At 41.7% G+C, this 15,207-nt stretch overlaps 1 long non-coding RNA gene across 1 annotated transcript; it reads left to right on the top strand.

Annotated features, from left to right (window-relative positions):
- Positions 1-9: 9 nt before the first annotated feature.
- On the top strand, positions 10-14,406 carry LOC113478630. The gene is made up of 3 exons (XR_003398102.1): positions 10-1,151; positions 11,328-11,603; positions 12,559-14,406. It is a non-coding gene; the product is annotated as an uncharacterized LOC113478630 (long non-coding RNA).
- Positions 14,407-15,207: the final 801 nt, after the last annotated feature.

Below are 15,207 nucleotides of genomic sequence, written 5' to 3'. Positions count from 1 at the left end.
CGGCGGGGACGGCGTTTCCCAAGGCGGCGGAGGGCTCGGGGAAGGAGAGGAGGCAGAGAGAGGGCATCCGGGCGAGGGCTCAGCCCCTGCCCCCAGCCCGCGGAACGAGTTAGTGTTTCTTGTAATGGTGGGCACCGGCGCTTCCTGGGCCTCATGGCCAGGCCATGATGGTCGCTGTGTTCCTTGAAGTCCAAAGGCGGTAGGTATGAACACTTAACAAAACACAGGATTGCTTTGTGCATTAAAGCACCTTTTCAGCAATGGCAGCAAAAGACAAGTTGGAAAATCCATCTAAATTCAGAAACTAGAAAGCAAAGAGTACACTTCAGCTGGCCCTGATCCTTTCATGAAGCCCCCAAAAAGATCATGCAAGCAGCCCAACAATGTATAAGCATACAAAGATAATAAAGTCTGCGTCTCTGCCTCTTGTTCCTTCTCCCCGTTCATCCATGAACACACTCCTGCAGATAAAGTGTCTGTCAGCTCTGCAGGAGCTGCTGGCCTCCCACAGCATCTCCTCGCTTGGCTGGGCGCAAGAGCACATTGTATTTACATAGTCATGGGCAACGGCCTGTAGGACACGGCTCTTCCGCCCTGCCGGCAATGGCATGTCGCTGAGCTGTGAGATGAAGGAAATCGCACAGCCTGTACCCAGGCTGCTGTCTGCAACCATCCCCACTTCAAGCAGCGTCTGGCTGTTTGGTCAGAAAAGGCATAGGATGGGAACAGGGAGGCACACAACAAGGCAAATAACAGCCTGCTAAATAGGATGTATATAGGGCAGGAGAGGGCCTGGGAAATATCAAGGGATGGTAACAAAAAGGACAGCCCTAACAATACAGGTCCTGCATTGGAGGACATCCAAATGGTGTCTTCCCTCACAGAGTCCACTAGGCAGCAATGGGTAGTGCCACATTAAAATAATCATTACTGTGTCAAGTCTGTGAGAGAAAGGGGAAGGGAGCCAAGTCAGAGGCTGAGAGATTTCACGGTTATATTCCTTTCCTGTTGCATGATCCTCAGGGATTAGAAGAGGCTTTACCGTCAAAACAGAGCCATGGGGGTGGCAGCTTGCAACAGCAGGTAAGAGTAGTCAAAGCTGAACAGCTTCCAAGAAAAGGGCCATGGGATCAAACACCTTTGGGAAACAGGTAGGGCCTTCGTTTTCAGATGAAACAATTCCACTGAGATGTACTTGGATCAGGTTAATTTAACATAATATGATTTATGAGGAGACTTTCTATGCTCTTCTCTTAAGCAATAAGTTTATGCTGGATTCATGCCTTACTCGGTAGGTTGATACTGGAGATGGACCAGAGCAGACTATCACAGTATTTTGGACAGGCTGCCAAACACAAGGAACAACAGTTCCAAGTAAGGCGTGCTGTAAGAACCCAGCTTTTGCAGCTCTCACTCAGAACCTAAAGTGGCATTCGTGGATTTTTTTGTGGGAGGAAAAGGACAGAGATAAGAGATTTTCATTCCCTAGTCTTAAAATCCAGATTTGAACTGTGATTGGAAAGAGGAAAACCAAAACAAGTGTGTGTGTGTGTGTCTGCATACCCTAGAAATGGGGAACTGCACAGATCAAATGGGAAGCCCATTTCTATCCTGGGAGATTTCCATTCCCAAAATTCTTTCCTGTCCGTAGCCCAAACATGGGCTCAGAGACCCTGAGGCTCCATGTCAGAGTGATTCCATGTCGGAGTGATGCCTCATTTAATAGATCATATTCCCTTCAATGTCTTGAATCAGTCAAGTAAGTATTTGTTTCCATATGTTAGTTATATATTCAGGCTTAAACCTCTGATTATTTTTTACACTTACCATTGCTTCCTAACCACACAGACCTAGAGGCAAAAGGAATTTAAGTGACTAATAATTAAATGTGGCAACATACAATCTTTAGGTTCCTGTTTGCCACAGCACATAACCTTGTGCCATTCTCCCACAATCACCTGCAATACATGGGGAAAGGCAGATACATCAATGGTATCCATAACTACCAGCTTACTCAACACCACTCCACCCACAACCAACCACCATGAACATATTGAGCTTACACAGGAAGAATTGTCTTCTGTGGAAGGAACCAGAACAACTGCCACCTTGGAGTATCGGTTAGACCCTTTGCCTCCTTCTCGGGCTTTTGCCTTCTGCTAGGTGTGTTTTCAAACTGTCTTGCCTGCAGAGCACGGTGCCTTATTAAATGCTCGGTTAGGTGGGGTAACAAGGTGTCTTTGTGACAGTACGAAACTCTCTTCTACAGCTGAGTACCTGAGCTCCTTCCTTTATATTTCTCTCCCTACCTCCTCCCCAGAAAGATGGTAAGGTATGTAATGCAAGCCCCTTCTTCCCTTTTATACAGAAGCCTACTCATCCTTTGCAGGTGTAAACAAATCTAGCTATCCTCTCCTCCAGAGGGGTGGATGAAAGGCCTCAGTTCCCTGGTTTTCCTGAGAGTGTCCTGACAGTCAGCTTACTGGATTTTTGGAGCATAGGCACTGTGTATAGTACTGATAAGCAGCATCTAAGAATGCTTACAGACTGACTCCCCTTTGGAGTCTGCATGAGGGAATATTGGAGCAGGCATGAAATGGGAGCAAAGAAATCAACACCCATCAAGACAGCCTGACACAGAAAATCAAATATGAAAAAGCCAGATACAAATGTAGAAGCTGGGAAAATTTTCACATGAAAAATCTATGGAACTTGGTTACTTCTAGATTTAGGCATTAGCTAATCAAGAGAGAGCTTTTACAGCCACTTGTAGTTACAGCATCTTCAGTCAGACCTCACAATTAAACATAAGACCCAAATCAGAATGAAGCCTTTAAATTACAGGATTAAGATTTGCTCTGATCCAGCACTTATTCTTAGCCTGCTTTATTAAGAGGATAGCATTACTAACAATTTACAGGAATTACTAAGGCAGAGGAGGTGATGAAAGGATCTCAATTGCTCAGCAGGTCAGTAGCAGAACCCAGTTTCTGTTTTCTTCTCTGTAACAGTTCCTGTACCTTACTGACCCCTAACCAAACTATGTCATCCTCATCAAGCCTGCCTTCCCTGTTTTAAAGAGAAGACCCATTTAATTTTCCTGTTCTTCTTTAATCTGTAACAACATTCCAACTTGATGTAAAAACATTTATGAATTCCAGTATCTGCCAGAATTTTCTCAAGCAAGTCCTATTGCTATAAAGTGGCTTTTGCTTAACAGGCTTGGTGCCAGACAATTTTTAGTCAACATAAAACATCCTAAACCAGATCATCCTGGAACTGGGAAACATGGAATCTTGTGCACTGAAAATACTGTTCTTGGTTGCTCACGCAAAATCAATAGTCTCAACAAGAGGCAAACCTGAACTGCCTATTTCTCCGTATAGAAAGCTTCATCCAGATTCGGCAGGGCATAGCTGGAAGAGTTTTGCAGCATCTCTGCTGGTTTGTTTGCAGTTTTACTTCGGGGCTTTTGTTACTAACTGGAAATCTGTAGTAACTAATTCTGTCATCTTGACAACTCACAGACTGTTCATGTAGAATAGCAGGTAAAAGAAAGAACATTCCGTATAGTAGTTAAAAGAAAGGATGCCATATTCTGAGGCGTGTTGTTTAGATTTAATGAGATTTGCTCTCATCTAGGACAGTCAAGAAGGTGATTTTCTCTGTCAATTGGCAGAGCTGTAGGAGGAAAAAGAACCATACGGTATTATTGACAATAGCTTCCTTTTCATTGTGCATGACTGCATAGGCAGCTTATTCCCCATTGTAGTTTCTGAAATTTTGGCATTATAATTCCTGAAATGTCAGACTTCAGGAAGAGTGGCCAAGGACATGGAGAGTTCTAGTTCCGAGGGCTGCTTCCCCACTACCCACACTGAGCTTATTGAAAACCTGATGAATTCAGGTCAGAGTGCACCAGCATCTATTGACAAAAGCACTGTTGACATCCTCTGGATTTCTTTTGAAGGGGATATACGAGGTAAAAGAGTGCAAAGCTTGTCCCTCATTTTCAGTTGTTCCTAAATGAGAAGCTGCTGCCAAGTTCAGTCAATGTTTTTTCCCAGTAAGTGTGGGTTCCCACAAGTGGGTTTTTGTACTAACAGATGGTTAGGTGGGTTCAGGCCTGGAAATAAATCTCATTAAACGAGCCGGTGGTTACATGCTGAAAGACCCTTATCTTTACTTTCATTTTATTTTCCAGCTGTATCCCCAAGTATTCCCTGGGATTATCTGACCCTCTGATTGATCATCATGGAGCCCTATTGGAAACATGCTAGATTATGAAGAAATACATATATATATAATGAAGTTTATGAAGGATTATTTTAAAATGTGGTGGGAAGTAAAAAGCTGACAGTATTTCAGGCTTTTTTATCTGGTTTGTTCTTACCCATCAAAAAAGGAGAGAAAAGCTTATAGGAAGATTATGAATATGTTTCTTCTCCTCAGCAAAAATTCTGAAAAGTCCCAAGGCCAGTTTGCTTTCAGTTCCCATGAGAGTTGTCTTAGTAACAACTCTAGTAACACATTCTTCACTCTTCCACAGGAAACTTTCACAGGGAGTGATGGAAGGAGCGCAATAAAAATCTTCTTTTGGACTGAAACAAAATTTAATTTGGCATATACTCTTTGAGTACATTGAGACTGAGAAATTACTTACAATGCATGGGGAAGGCAAGACTTAGCGATAGGTAAAATATAGATAAAATATTACTCAAAGTAAAGGCAGGTTTAAACATGCATGTGGTCAGGGAAGGAAAATCTATGGTCATCATCTCTGTAACTGAAATCCACAATGAATTATTGATCTTACCGACAAAAATAAACAAATAGAAAAAGCACTGAGAGTTTTCTGAATCTATTGAATGAGAACAATCATGTCACGAAGCATTGTTTAAAAATATGCAAAATGACGAATTAAGTTCATGACATACTGAATTTGTGAAGATTATGCCACACATGGAAATCCAGCCATGTTTGTCCAAGACTCAAAGCAAATGGAAACTAGGGGCAACACAGCTTTTACGTCTCAAAATGAAATAGTGATCTTAATGCGTATGATAAGAAAGGAAAGAGGAAGGGAGTTCCCCTGGTTAAGTAATCTTTATTCCACCTTGATATCTTCCTTTGTGCTTTTTTTTATTTGGAATCTGATTAAAAGCAGAGCTGAGTGCCATATACTGCAAATACCCATTGCACATCTGAACTCCTTCTATGGGGACCAGCTCTTTTAGGTTTGTTTTTGGGGTTTTTTTTGTTGTTTTGTTTTTTTTTTTTTTAACATCAAACTAGAGAAGTATAAAGACAGTGTTGACAAAACCAGCAGGTCAAGTACTGTTAACTTAGATCATGTGCTTCACAAATGGAGCACAGATGTGTGCTTAGAGCAGGTGTGAGTAGTAAGGAAAGTGGAGGTGAAATAAATGCCTACTGATTGATAGAGGGACAAATAATTAATCAGTCTATGTACAGGAGTTTTTTCACTCCAAGCTGCTTTATAATTATATCTACTGCTGGCATTTGTATCACCCTCACTGTGGGAAAGAGGCTGTAAGAGTTCAAAACTACAAATAATAAGCTATTTCAACTTAACTAAGCATGTCAATCTTCAGAATTTCAGGGCTGAAATAAGAGTGCAGAGTTCCATGTACAATTAATGGACAGAGAGTACATTTCATTTTCCTGTGATACGATACTGACCTTTTAAGATCAGAACCATGTTGTTTGACTTTCAGCGTAAACTAAGCTGTTGAGTTTTGTCTGGTGATTTTCAAATCAAGCCCGTAAAAGGCCTTAAACCCCAGTCTGAAGACTGAATGACAGTGATTCTACTTCCTGTCCAGTTCTCTCCACAGCCAAGTGCTCTTTCAGTATAAGTTGTGAAAGTTGTTTGCATTGACTGGTACTTGTATTTCTCACTCAGTTTCAGAAGATGCACTATCTATAATGCAGTTAAATACTCAGCCAAGATAAAACATCTAGCATGGCTCTTGCTTCAGCTAAGTCAGGAACATAAGCTGTGTATTACTCTACAGTTTGGTGCCAGCTATCAAAAGACCATTTTTTCATATTTTTTCATAACTGAAACAGAAAGAATTGCTTGATGCAGAGGTTACTAGGTAAAGTTCAGAAGGTCCCAGATACCACTCTACCCTATTTTCCACTCAGGACTGTCTCTTTCAGATTATCTTCACATATTTTGCCTAGCCTCATTTAAGTGCTCTACATGACAAGGCCCCTTCCCCTTTAAACATTAAAGATCAGGTTTATTTTGTACTGTAAGGCTGATTAACCTTAAAAGCTGAATCCAACAGAAAAAAAAAACCCAAACAAACAGAAAACATGTAATATTTGGGCTGCTGTTTATTACTGGTCTGTATATTAGCTCCCCTACTCTGCATCACTTGCTTCTGCTGCAGACAAGAACATTTCCAAGTGCTATTTAGGAGCTGAAGTTACTTCTGCCTCCACCCAGGCTGCAGCTGCCCAACTGCAGTCAAGGTTGCCCAGAGAACTCCCAGTGCTGAATTAGGAGAGAATATACAACGGAGACTTCTCTCCCAGAGGAAGGAGAATAATTTTGACCTTAGTATATCATGAGTAAGACACTAAGCTGGAGTCTGAAGTACAAGAATCCACCTATCTCTTGGGAAATCCTCTGTTTGCTCTGTGATAACACAATAATGCTGAAAAGAGGTGGGCACTGATAAAGATGTTAATACTAAATACAAGGCAGGTATAAGCAGGGTGACATTGCTAAACAAAGCAGAACGCTGCCTGCTTTCACCAGACCTGAATTTTAACTCTGATATTTTGCAAGGGTTTACCTGAAACTGTACCTCAATTAAATATTCATTCATGAGAAAAAGCTATTTGTGTTTCATAGCAAACAGCTCATACACAATTTACAAATGGCTACATATATCCTTAATTAGTTTCCAACAATCCTGCTAAACACTAAGGGCAAACTAAATCCATTTTATGTCAAGGCTGCAGATACACAGTCACTTTATCTAATCAGCCCCAGCTGCCTTAAAGCCAGTAACTCAAAAACAAAGAGGCTACCAAACCAAATAACTTCTGTGAGGCCTCGCTGGAGGAGAAGGGGATCGGGTTGATTACTGCTCACCTGCCACACTGAGGCATGCAAGCAACCTGAAACAAAGGGAGTTTTCAGTGCTTCCCAATGACACACCTAGTTTGTGAAGTAATTACTTCTGACGCATGACACAAAAGATAAACACCGAGTCCTGTAGCATGTTGGCTAGCAACTCCTCAAAACACTTTGGAAAATAATATCATTATGCTACCTTTAAAATAGCAGATGAATTTTACCTGTTCGTAGCAGGTAACTTAGGACCTAGGTACGAACAGCCTTCAAAATAGAGCTGAAGTGCTGCCTCAGTTGTAACCAGGATTTCACACAGATTTGATTTGCTCCTAGGCAGAACATGGCTTAGCTCAGTGTTTCACTTACTTAATAAGCTGATTATCTTTTAAAGGTGGCATGATGAATTCTTTGTTCTCTTTTAATACAAGACAGATGTAACATGAAGGGGCAAAATCTATAATGTGTAACTTTATGATCACCGTCTGTGCCATGGTTTCATGTGCATGACCTCTCAGCAATTGCTAGCACTGCCTTTGGAGCCAGATTTGTTGGTCCACTGCTCTGTTTTGACCTTCAAGAGCTTACCGTGTGGGAGGAGAAGGGTGAGGTGTTGCTGGGCTCCAGAAGCAGGGTGTTCTGTCCCTCCACCTGGTATCACTTGAGGGTGAGGACCTGGTGACTCTGGAGCTAGTGGTTCATGAGCTAATTGTTCAGTGTGTTTAATTACATTGGAGTGCTAAAAACACTCATTGCAACAATCAGACATGAAGTAGAGTTTCTGTATGCAAGAAGTTTGTCTGTTTTTCCCAACTATGTCATTTGGCCTTACAGACTTTGCTTTGGGTGGCTTAGCACAAACCTATGTCCATCAGAGACCTTCATAGACTTGCCTTGGATTATCTCCAAAGCCAGCTCCAGCTCGATCCTGGATCTGAGAGACACCAGGAGCACAAGCATCCTGCAGACAGGAGTGAACCATGTTGTCCCTAAGGCATGCTACACTGTTACATGTGGCATTTTCCTACTAGAAAGTGAGTTGCCCTGTGGTGTTCTCCCTGACTGTGGTCCACCTGCCAGGGTAGATGGAGAGTGGGGTGAAAGTACAACATCAGCTATGGCCGCTTTCTGCAGAGTTCAGTTTTAAGGCCAAATGCTGTGAGCGCTTGGGATGTTGGTACAATAAGGGTTTCGCAGTAGGCCATACCGGGTAACATGGCCTGTTCTTGTCACAGCATGTTGAAGCACAGTCACTCCAGGCACGGCTTTAGTTCAGTGGGCGAGTGCTCTGGGCCTAGGACCGTGAGTGGTTTCTTGCCTACCGTCTGCTGGGCAACTGATCTTTGAGGCTTGTTTATGAAAGCCTGCGAGAAGGGCTCTGCCCTCTCCATGCAGACACAGCGGGCCAGGCCGGTGGGACAGTTTCCCTGCCCAGCCCTCTGTGGCAGCTCTGCCAGGCAGGACAACAGCACAGAGTGGGAAAACTGGGAGTCCTGGCCGCTGGCCTCATTCCCTTCACCTGCCTGATACTACTGTGAGGCAGGAAAATGCCAGAAGGGCCTTAGAGATGACAACAAAACTGGGTGTGCATGTGCAGCTGATTCACAGGGTGGAGTAACAGCTGGACGTGCTTGCAAAGAAAGCCACCGATCCCACAGGCAGGGCCCCTCCACAGTGCAGATGTATCTGGGGGAGGGTTCGGGGGCATCGTGGAGAGCTGCACCTAAGGTTCTTGCAGAAAGTAGTGTGGGCAGGACTAACAAAAGCACTTCACCCACGCTATTTCTCTCTGAGTGCAACCATCTCCAGCAACACAGCATTTTTTCCAGTTGTGTTCAAATTCATGGGAACTCTCTGGATCCCTTTAGGAGGCTGTCCCATAAGTGAGCAATGTCACAGCAGGGAATAATTTTCTACTCTATTATATCTTTCCTGATATATATATATGTGCTCCTTCCCTGCATTGCTCTCAATACCCTCCATCCCTGTCGCCTGAAATAACTGCTCACTCATCACTGTATTGGGTTTAGCCATGCTGTATGAATCCAGAGAGATAAGAAACAATATTCTTTAGATAACAGCACAGACTCTTGCACAAAGTTCTTTCTTGTCTCAGAGTTCAGTCTGCACCCTTATTAAAAAAAAGGAATGTAACAAAAAAAAACCCCTTTAAATGAATTACCTTAAAATGTAGCATGAAATATCATTAGTGCAGTACTAAGGATTTATGAAATGGTGGTGGTGTTTTAAGTGAGATTATGGCCACCATTTTCCCCACGGTTGCCATTGTGTAGTATTTGAAATGATCTTTTTTTCAGTGCTTCGAGCAGCAATTAAGTATTGTGTTTCAAATGCCACCACACAGCAACCGTGAGTAAATAATGACTTAAATAAGAAGTAAGAAAAAGTTTTGTTTGATTTTACAGGTGTTAAATTCCAGAAGGACAATCTAACTCAAACAAAGCCCTAAGCAAAAGTTACTGAAATTCCTGACAACCTGAGTTTCATGTTAGACAAGGCAGATAATCAAAATTATCTCTCCTGGCTCTAAAATCTCTAACCACAGATTTTTACCATGGCTGTAAAATTCTGAGATTGAGTTTTTTAACTTCAGGTATAACATTTTTGTTTCAATTTTTAAAGCATGGGAAGAACAATTGCAGCAACTACATGTGGTTAAACAATTTATTTCTATAATGTATATCCTTAAAAACAGCCCCAAAACAGCAAAACTTGCACTGGCATGTACATTGCAGGACTGGAATGTGAATTTAGGTTATTTTCTTGTTCTTCTGGTAATCTGGTTATTCCTCCCTTGAGAAGAAATGCAGTACTACGTATCCAGTACCCAGATGGATTCAAACTCATATCCTGTAAACAGTCTCAGAACATTAGGAAAAAGGTAACTGAAACATTTTGAGACCTGGTAATTAATTCTGTGGAACCCATTTACGGGAAACTCAGCTGCAGTGAAACCCTGCTTGTAGAGAATGAAAGCTGCAAGGTGTTTCAATGCAAACTAGTGATGCTTGTAAGTGAGCCCCTTTCCACAGGACACAAGCTTGCATTCCTGCCCCAATGTCAAAGACCTTCAGAGTCAAGATGGTGGGACCAAGCCTGTAACTGAGAGGTTTAGAGGAGAAAATTCCATGACTTCACTATGACAGGCTCCCATTGTAATTCTTAATTGGTTACTTTAGATTACTCTCTCAGCCAGCCCTTGTTAATGTGAAATGATAACCTTGAACTGTGCTCATGGTTTAAGTATTATCCAAAGACCTGCATGCAGCATACAGGGACAAAGTCAGAAATTCTTTTGCACTTGTGTGAGGTCAGAATCGGGCTGGTTCTGTCAGCCAGATCATAGGATCGCAGCAATCCAGCTGTTTATGGGCCTTATCAAGCATTAGATTAAGAGTTTGTGCATGCCAGTCTGGAAATAGAGTTCATCAGCCTGATTCTGCTACTTTTAGCCATGGTGCTATTACTTGATTTCTTGTGCATTTAAACATGAGTAGAGGTGGAAGACGTGAGTTCTATGTTCTTTAGGAAACTTGAGATGACATGAATGGAACAAATCAATGGTTCAGCAATTACAAGAATCTGAGGTACTTCGGGGAAGTTGAAGTGGTCCTGGTCAGAACAGTTGCCCTGTTTTCAACTCAAGCTAAATGCCTATGCCTGGTGTTTGTCCTGGAAAGAGACAGAGGAGAAATTCTTTAAAATAATGGGTTCATTTTAATCTGATCTTTAACATAATGATTCTCAGGTTTCTGTTGTTGTTTTTTGCAATGTATTCTGTAACCTTATACACATTCTACAGTTATGTATTCTATACACATATTAATGACATCTGGCTTTGATATGCACAGACTCCTCTCACACCTTTGGGAAGACTAGTGGGATGGTGTTTGGTGGCACTGCTTAAATGAGGGAGGTCAGCCAGATTTGGCTTACATCACACAAGGAGAGAGAGGGTAAATATGAAACTATTCCTTGAATTACTGAAGTATCTCCTTTACTCCTCCTTCTAGGATTGCTATCTACATGAAATTTCCAGTGTGGATCCATGCTTCTCAGCACCCATGTGCTGCTTCCTAGAGCCCTCAAAAGCCTCTCTGCTCTGCTCCACTCAGCAATTCTTTTTGCATCTTCCAACCCAAAGCTGCTTTTTCAATACTTGTTTACCTAGTGCCTGCTCTGTTTCCTTTCACAGCACATCAGCGGTGCCCTTCAAACCATGTGTGGTTCAGCTCCACTCTCCCCACTCCCTTCTGAGCCCTCACTCCCCAGCCCAGCTGGGAGCTGGGGAGGCAGCTGCACCAATGGTCCTGGTTCTTCACCCACACGAGGGGGAAGAAGAGAGCACAGTGGAGCAAGGAGTGGAGCAATCCCTGTTGTTCGAAGTAAGGAAGTAAGGTGTGGCTCATCCTGAATTTGCCTGAAACACTCTCTCATCAAAGGACAGCAGGCAACCAGGAAGGTTTATCAGGTGAGGGTTACGTGGAATTGCCCATCCAGGCCCTACAACAAAGGCTGAGCCTTATGGGATTATGAGTTTTGGTCTGTGTAACACGACAAAAAAACTGCCCACAAACAAGGTGAGATTGTTCCAGGTGTTCTGGGAAGGGAAAGGGCTGCTGTGGGATGCACATGGACCTTCACTGAAGCACATGTACAAGGCAGTCATGGAAAGGGCCTGCCTACAGCAGCCAGTAAACATCGTGTTATCCTAACAGCATAACAAATCAGGTTTATTATTCTTCATGCCTTTTTTTCATTAATCATTAATACTCAGTTAATACAGCAGTGATCTGAATGTACCCACAGGTCTGTCCATAAAGGAAGTAATTTACTGCCTGCTTTACAACAGTGCTGTATAAACACTTGAGTTGCATTAAGTACCGCATTTCTATGGGAGTAGTGACACATTCAGGTGAGCAAAGACAACATTTCAGAGAAAAACAACTACTTGTGGTCCAGCCCCAGCTCCTACTGCTGCCAGCCTGTGACAGTATAAAAATAAATCCATGTTGTTGATGAAAAAAAATGAGGAACTGAAAATTATGCCAACATGCTTTTTAGAAGTCAATAGTTCTATTATTTCCACAGAACTTCTGCTTTGTGCAGCCTGAACACAGCATTAGAGAGGCCCTCACCTTACTCTGAAGCTCATATGTATTTCAGTCAGTCAGGATTAGGATCAGGATGGACACCTGAAATCAAAAGGGTAGGAAAGGAAACCCAAGGATCCATCATTACTTCCCAGCATCAGAGGGATTTCTTATTAACACCTTAAAAATTAGATTTATAAATATATAATTCTACAATCCCTGTACTGTCGTGTTATATCTGCCTCCATATGAGGCAGATTTTCCTCTATTCTTGTTCCCCAAATCACAGAGCAGGTTTTGAATGTGATTATTCAATTGTTTCTTTGTCCACAGACATAACACTGTTTCTTACAGTGCAGTTTCACTGCTGAACAGCAAGCAAATGGAACTGACCCAGAGGGAGACTTGGACCTGCAAGACCCCCCTCAGATTTGCAGTGATTCCTTGCCTAAAGCATGTACCTGTACTGTTCGTTGGGACCTTCCGTGAAACCAGCATCCTCCAGAACTTGGAGAAACTACAACAGTCATTTAACCCTGTGCATATACTGAATCTTGCTGAACTGGAGCCTGAATAAAGCATGGGTCCAGCAGGCAGTCCTGTACGTGCTCGAGGATAATAGTTGACTAATCAGTCTGGGGACAGCTGACGGACAACTTCTAGCGACTGTGATCTTCAGTAAAACTAATTTCCATAAAAAAATGATTTTTAGCATCATTTCAGTATGGTGTCTGTACATGATAAGTCACTGTGGCATACATACTGCCCTGTTTTCTTGCAGACATAAGGGCTTCTAATTTTTACTCTCTACCCTCCCACATTCTGGTGCAATTCCTTTCCTTAATGAGTATGCACACAAAATGACCTCAGTGCAAAACTGTGTACTGTTTCCCTGAACTCTGGAGCTCACATTTTCATGACAAAAGGTGCAATTATTTTCCTGTACAGCAACATTTGCAACAAGGCTGGCTTTGCAAACAAGAGTTTCAGCCTCTCATTAGGTTGACAAGAATTTGGTCAGCCTGGTAAGAAATCTTTTGTACGTGGCAAATTAATTTTATTTAAGCACCCTTTTACATTATCTTTTAAAGGAGCTTTCTGAATGCAAAGGCGGACACAACTGCTCAGTCTACCCTTCCCTGTGCATTACAAATTGTTTAGTAATGAGGCAGGTAGAATCTGATTTTATGCAATCAATCATGAAAATGTGTTAACAACTGTAACCTAAAATTAGCACCTTTCATGACTATAATGTAATTACCAAACTTCCCTCAATTACATGCTATTCCTTAACAGTTACAGTTCATCCTTTGTCATTCTGGAATTTCAGAAAACTCTGAGCGGTGCACTATGCTGGTGACCAAGGCACTGGCAAGGCAGAGGCTGGATCTATGTAATTCTTTAACACTACACACAGATCTTTTTTTCCTGCACAGTAGATGAGATTCAGTGAGTGCTAAACTTCACTGACAGTCCTTGATGCCTTTGATTTGTGGTCGTGGCAAAACTGCTCATGCCAGTAACCTCCAATTATGACATTTAAGTCAAATCAACACACAAATCAAATCCACTGACAATGTAGTTTCACTATTTCAATGTTGGGAAATTACTTGCATTTTACTTTTGGCACAGGTTCTGATTTAATTCCCAATTAAGTCAACGAGAGCCTGCAGAATCTTTTGGTTTGCTTCAGTGATAGGGGATAAGCCCAGCAGTCAAGGTTTATTCTCCAAATATTAGCAGAAGTGCTCTGCTTATCAGGCAGTTGATACTGTTAGCTCAAAGGCAATAAAATCTTTGCATCCAAATATAAGCTTTTGTGAGATCTTAGTTGACAGATGGATTTATAATGGATAATACAATCTTGAATTTCTTCTTAAACTTTAGTTAATTGAAGCATTTGGGAAGGGTGGATCTTTCCAAAACAACTCCTTGAGGAACCATACTGAAATTATGTTGCCTACTCAGGCAGTTAACCTTGACTTTCCAATCATTGTGAACTGTCTTTAAATGAAGACTATTATAAAACTAATTTTATTTTTGTCGGATAAAACAACTCATGACACATGATATGGACAGAGCTAACCATATATGAATGAGATCTATACAAAACCTGCCAACTTTACTTTCTGCTCCCTCTGAAATGTTTTCCCTGGTGACAACAATTAAGCAGTGGGCTTTATAAAAAATTCCATGAAACTTTATGCACTGAGAGCATGTCCTTGAATATACTGAAATTCTTTAAAAGACTCTTGTGGACTCGTAATTAAGCTCTGAATGCAAGAAGCAAGAGATTCCCCAATTCCATTTTCTAGATATGATCAACAGTGATGGAAGTGCCCAGCTCTGTGAAATGTGTAAAATTTTATAGCACACAGTTGTATATGGCTTGATGGTGGTACAGTTGTGACAGCCTGGGAACCCTTGTAGTATAGAATATGGTAATTCCTGAGTGAACCACTCTCTGGAAGAAGATTATTTTCTTTTAATGAATTAATGGGCAGCAAATGCTGGGAGGAATGTGTTTTTCTTTCAATGGTGCTTCATATGTAAATACATGTAAAGCACAATACACCTCTAACTATATGTATAAAAGACATATAGGTAGGACTGCTCTTTAGAAATTACAAAACACTATCAGGTGACCAGTAGCATAATCTTTAGTTTAAACAGTTCAATACTTTTGAGAATGATTTTAAAGCCATAACATAAATAGGTTCTGAAATCCTACAACAGAAGTTGAACAGAAACAGCTTCTGCAAAGTTTATGTATTGCACTCCACTTGCCAAAAATGTGGTCTAAATCAGGAAATGGTGTGAACTAAACCAGTCAAAGTCCAACTAATTAATATTTTACTTTAGCTGTTAGCAGACAAGACTGTAAAAAGTCCTTCTTCCCCATCTGTGAGCTTAGCATGTGATAGGCCTATCACCTGGTAGAAACTGTCCAGGAGTCTTTTGGCTCAGACTCCAGATTAACAC

Source organism: Athene cunicularia, assembly GCF_003259725.1.
Source record: "Athene cunicularia isolate RWA chromosome 3 unlocalized genomic scaffold, athCun1 chr3_part1, whole genome shotgun sequence".
Lineage (NCBI taxonomy): Eukaryota > Metazoa > Chordata > Aves > Strigiformes > Strigidae > Athene > Athene cunicularia.
The sequence above is the reverse complement of the archived record's forward strand: the minus strand, read 5'-3'. Positions and strand labels throughout refer to the sequence as shown.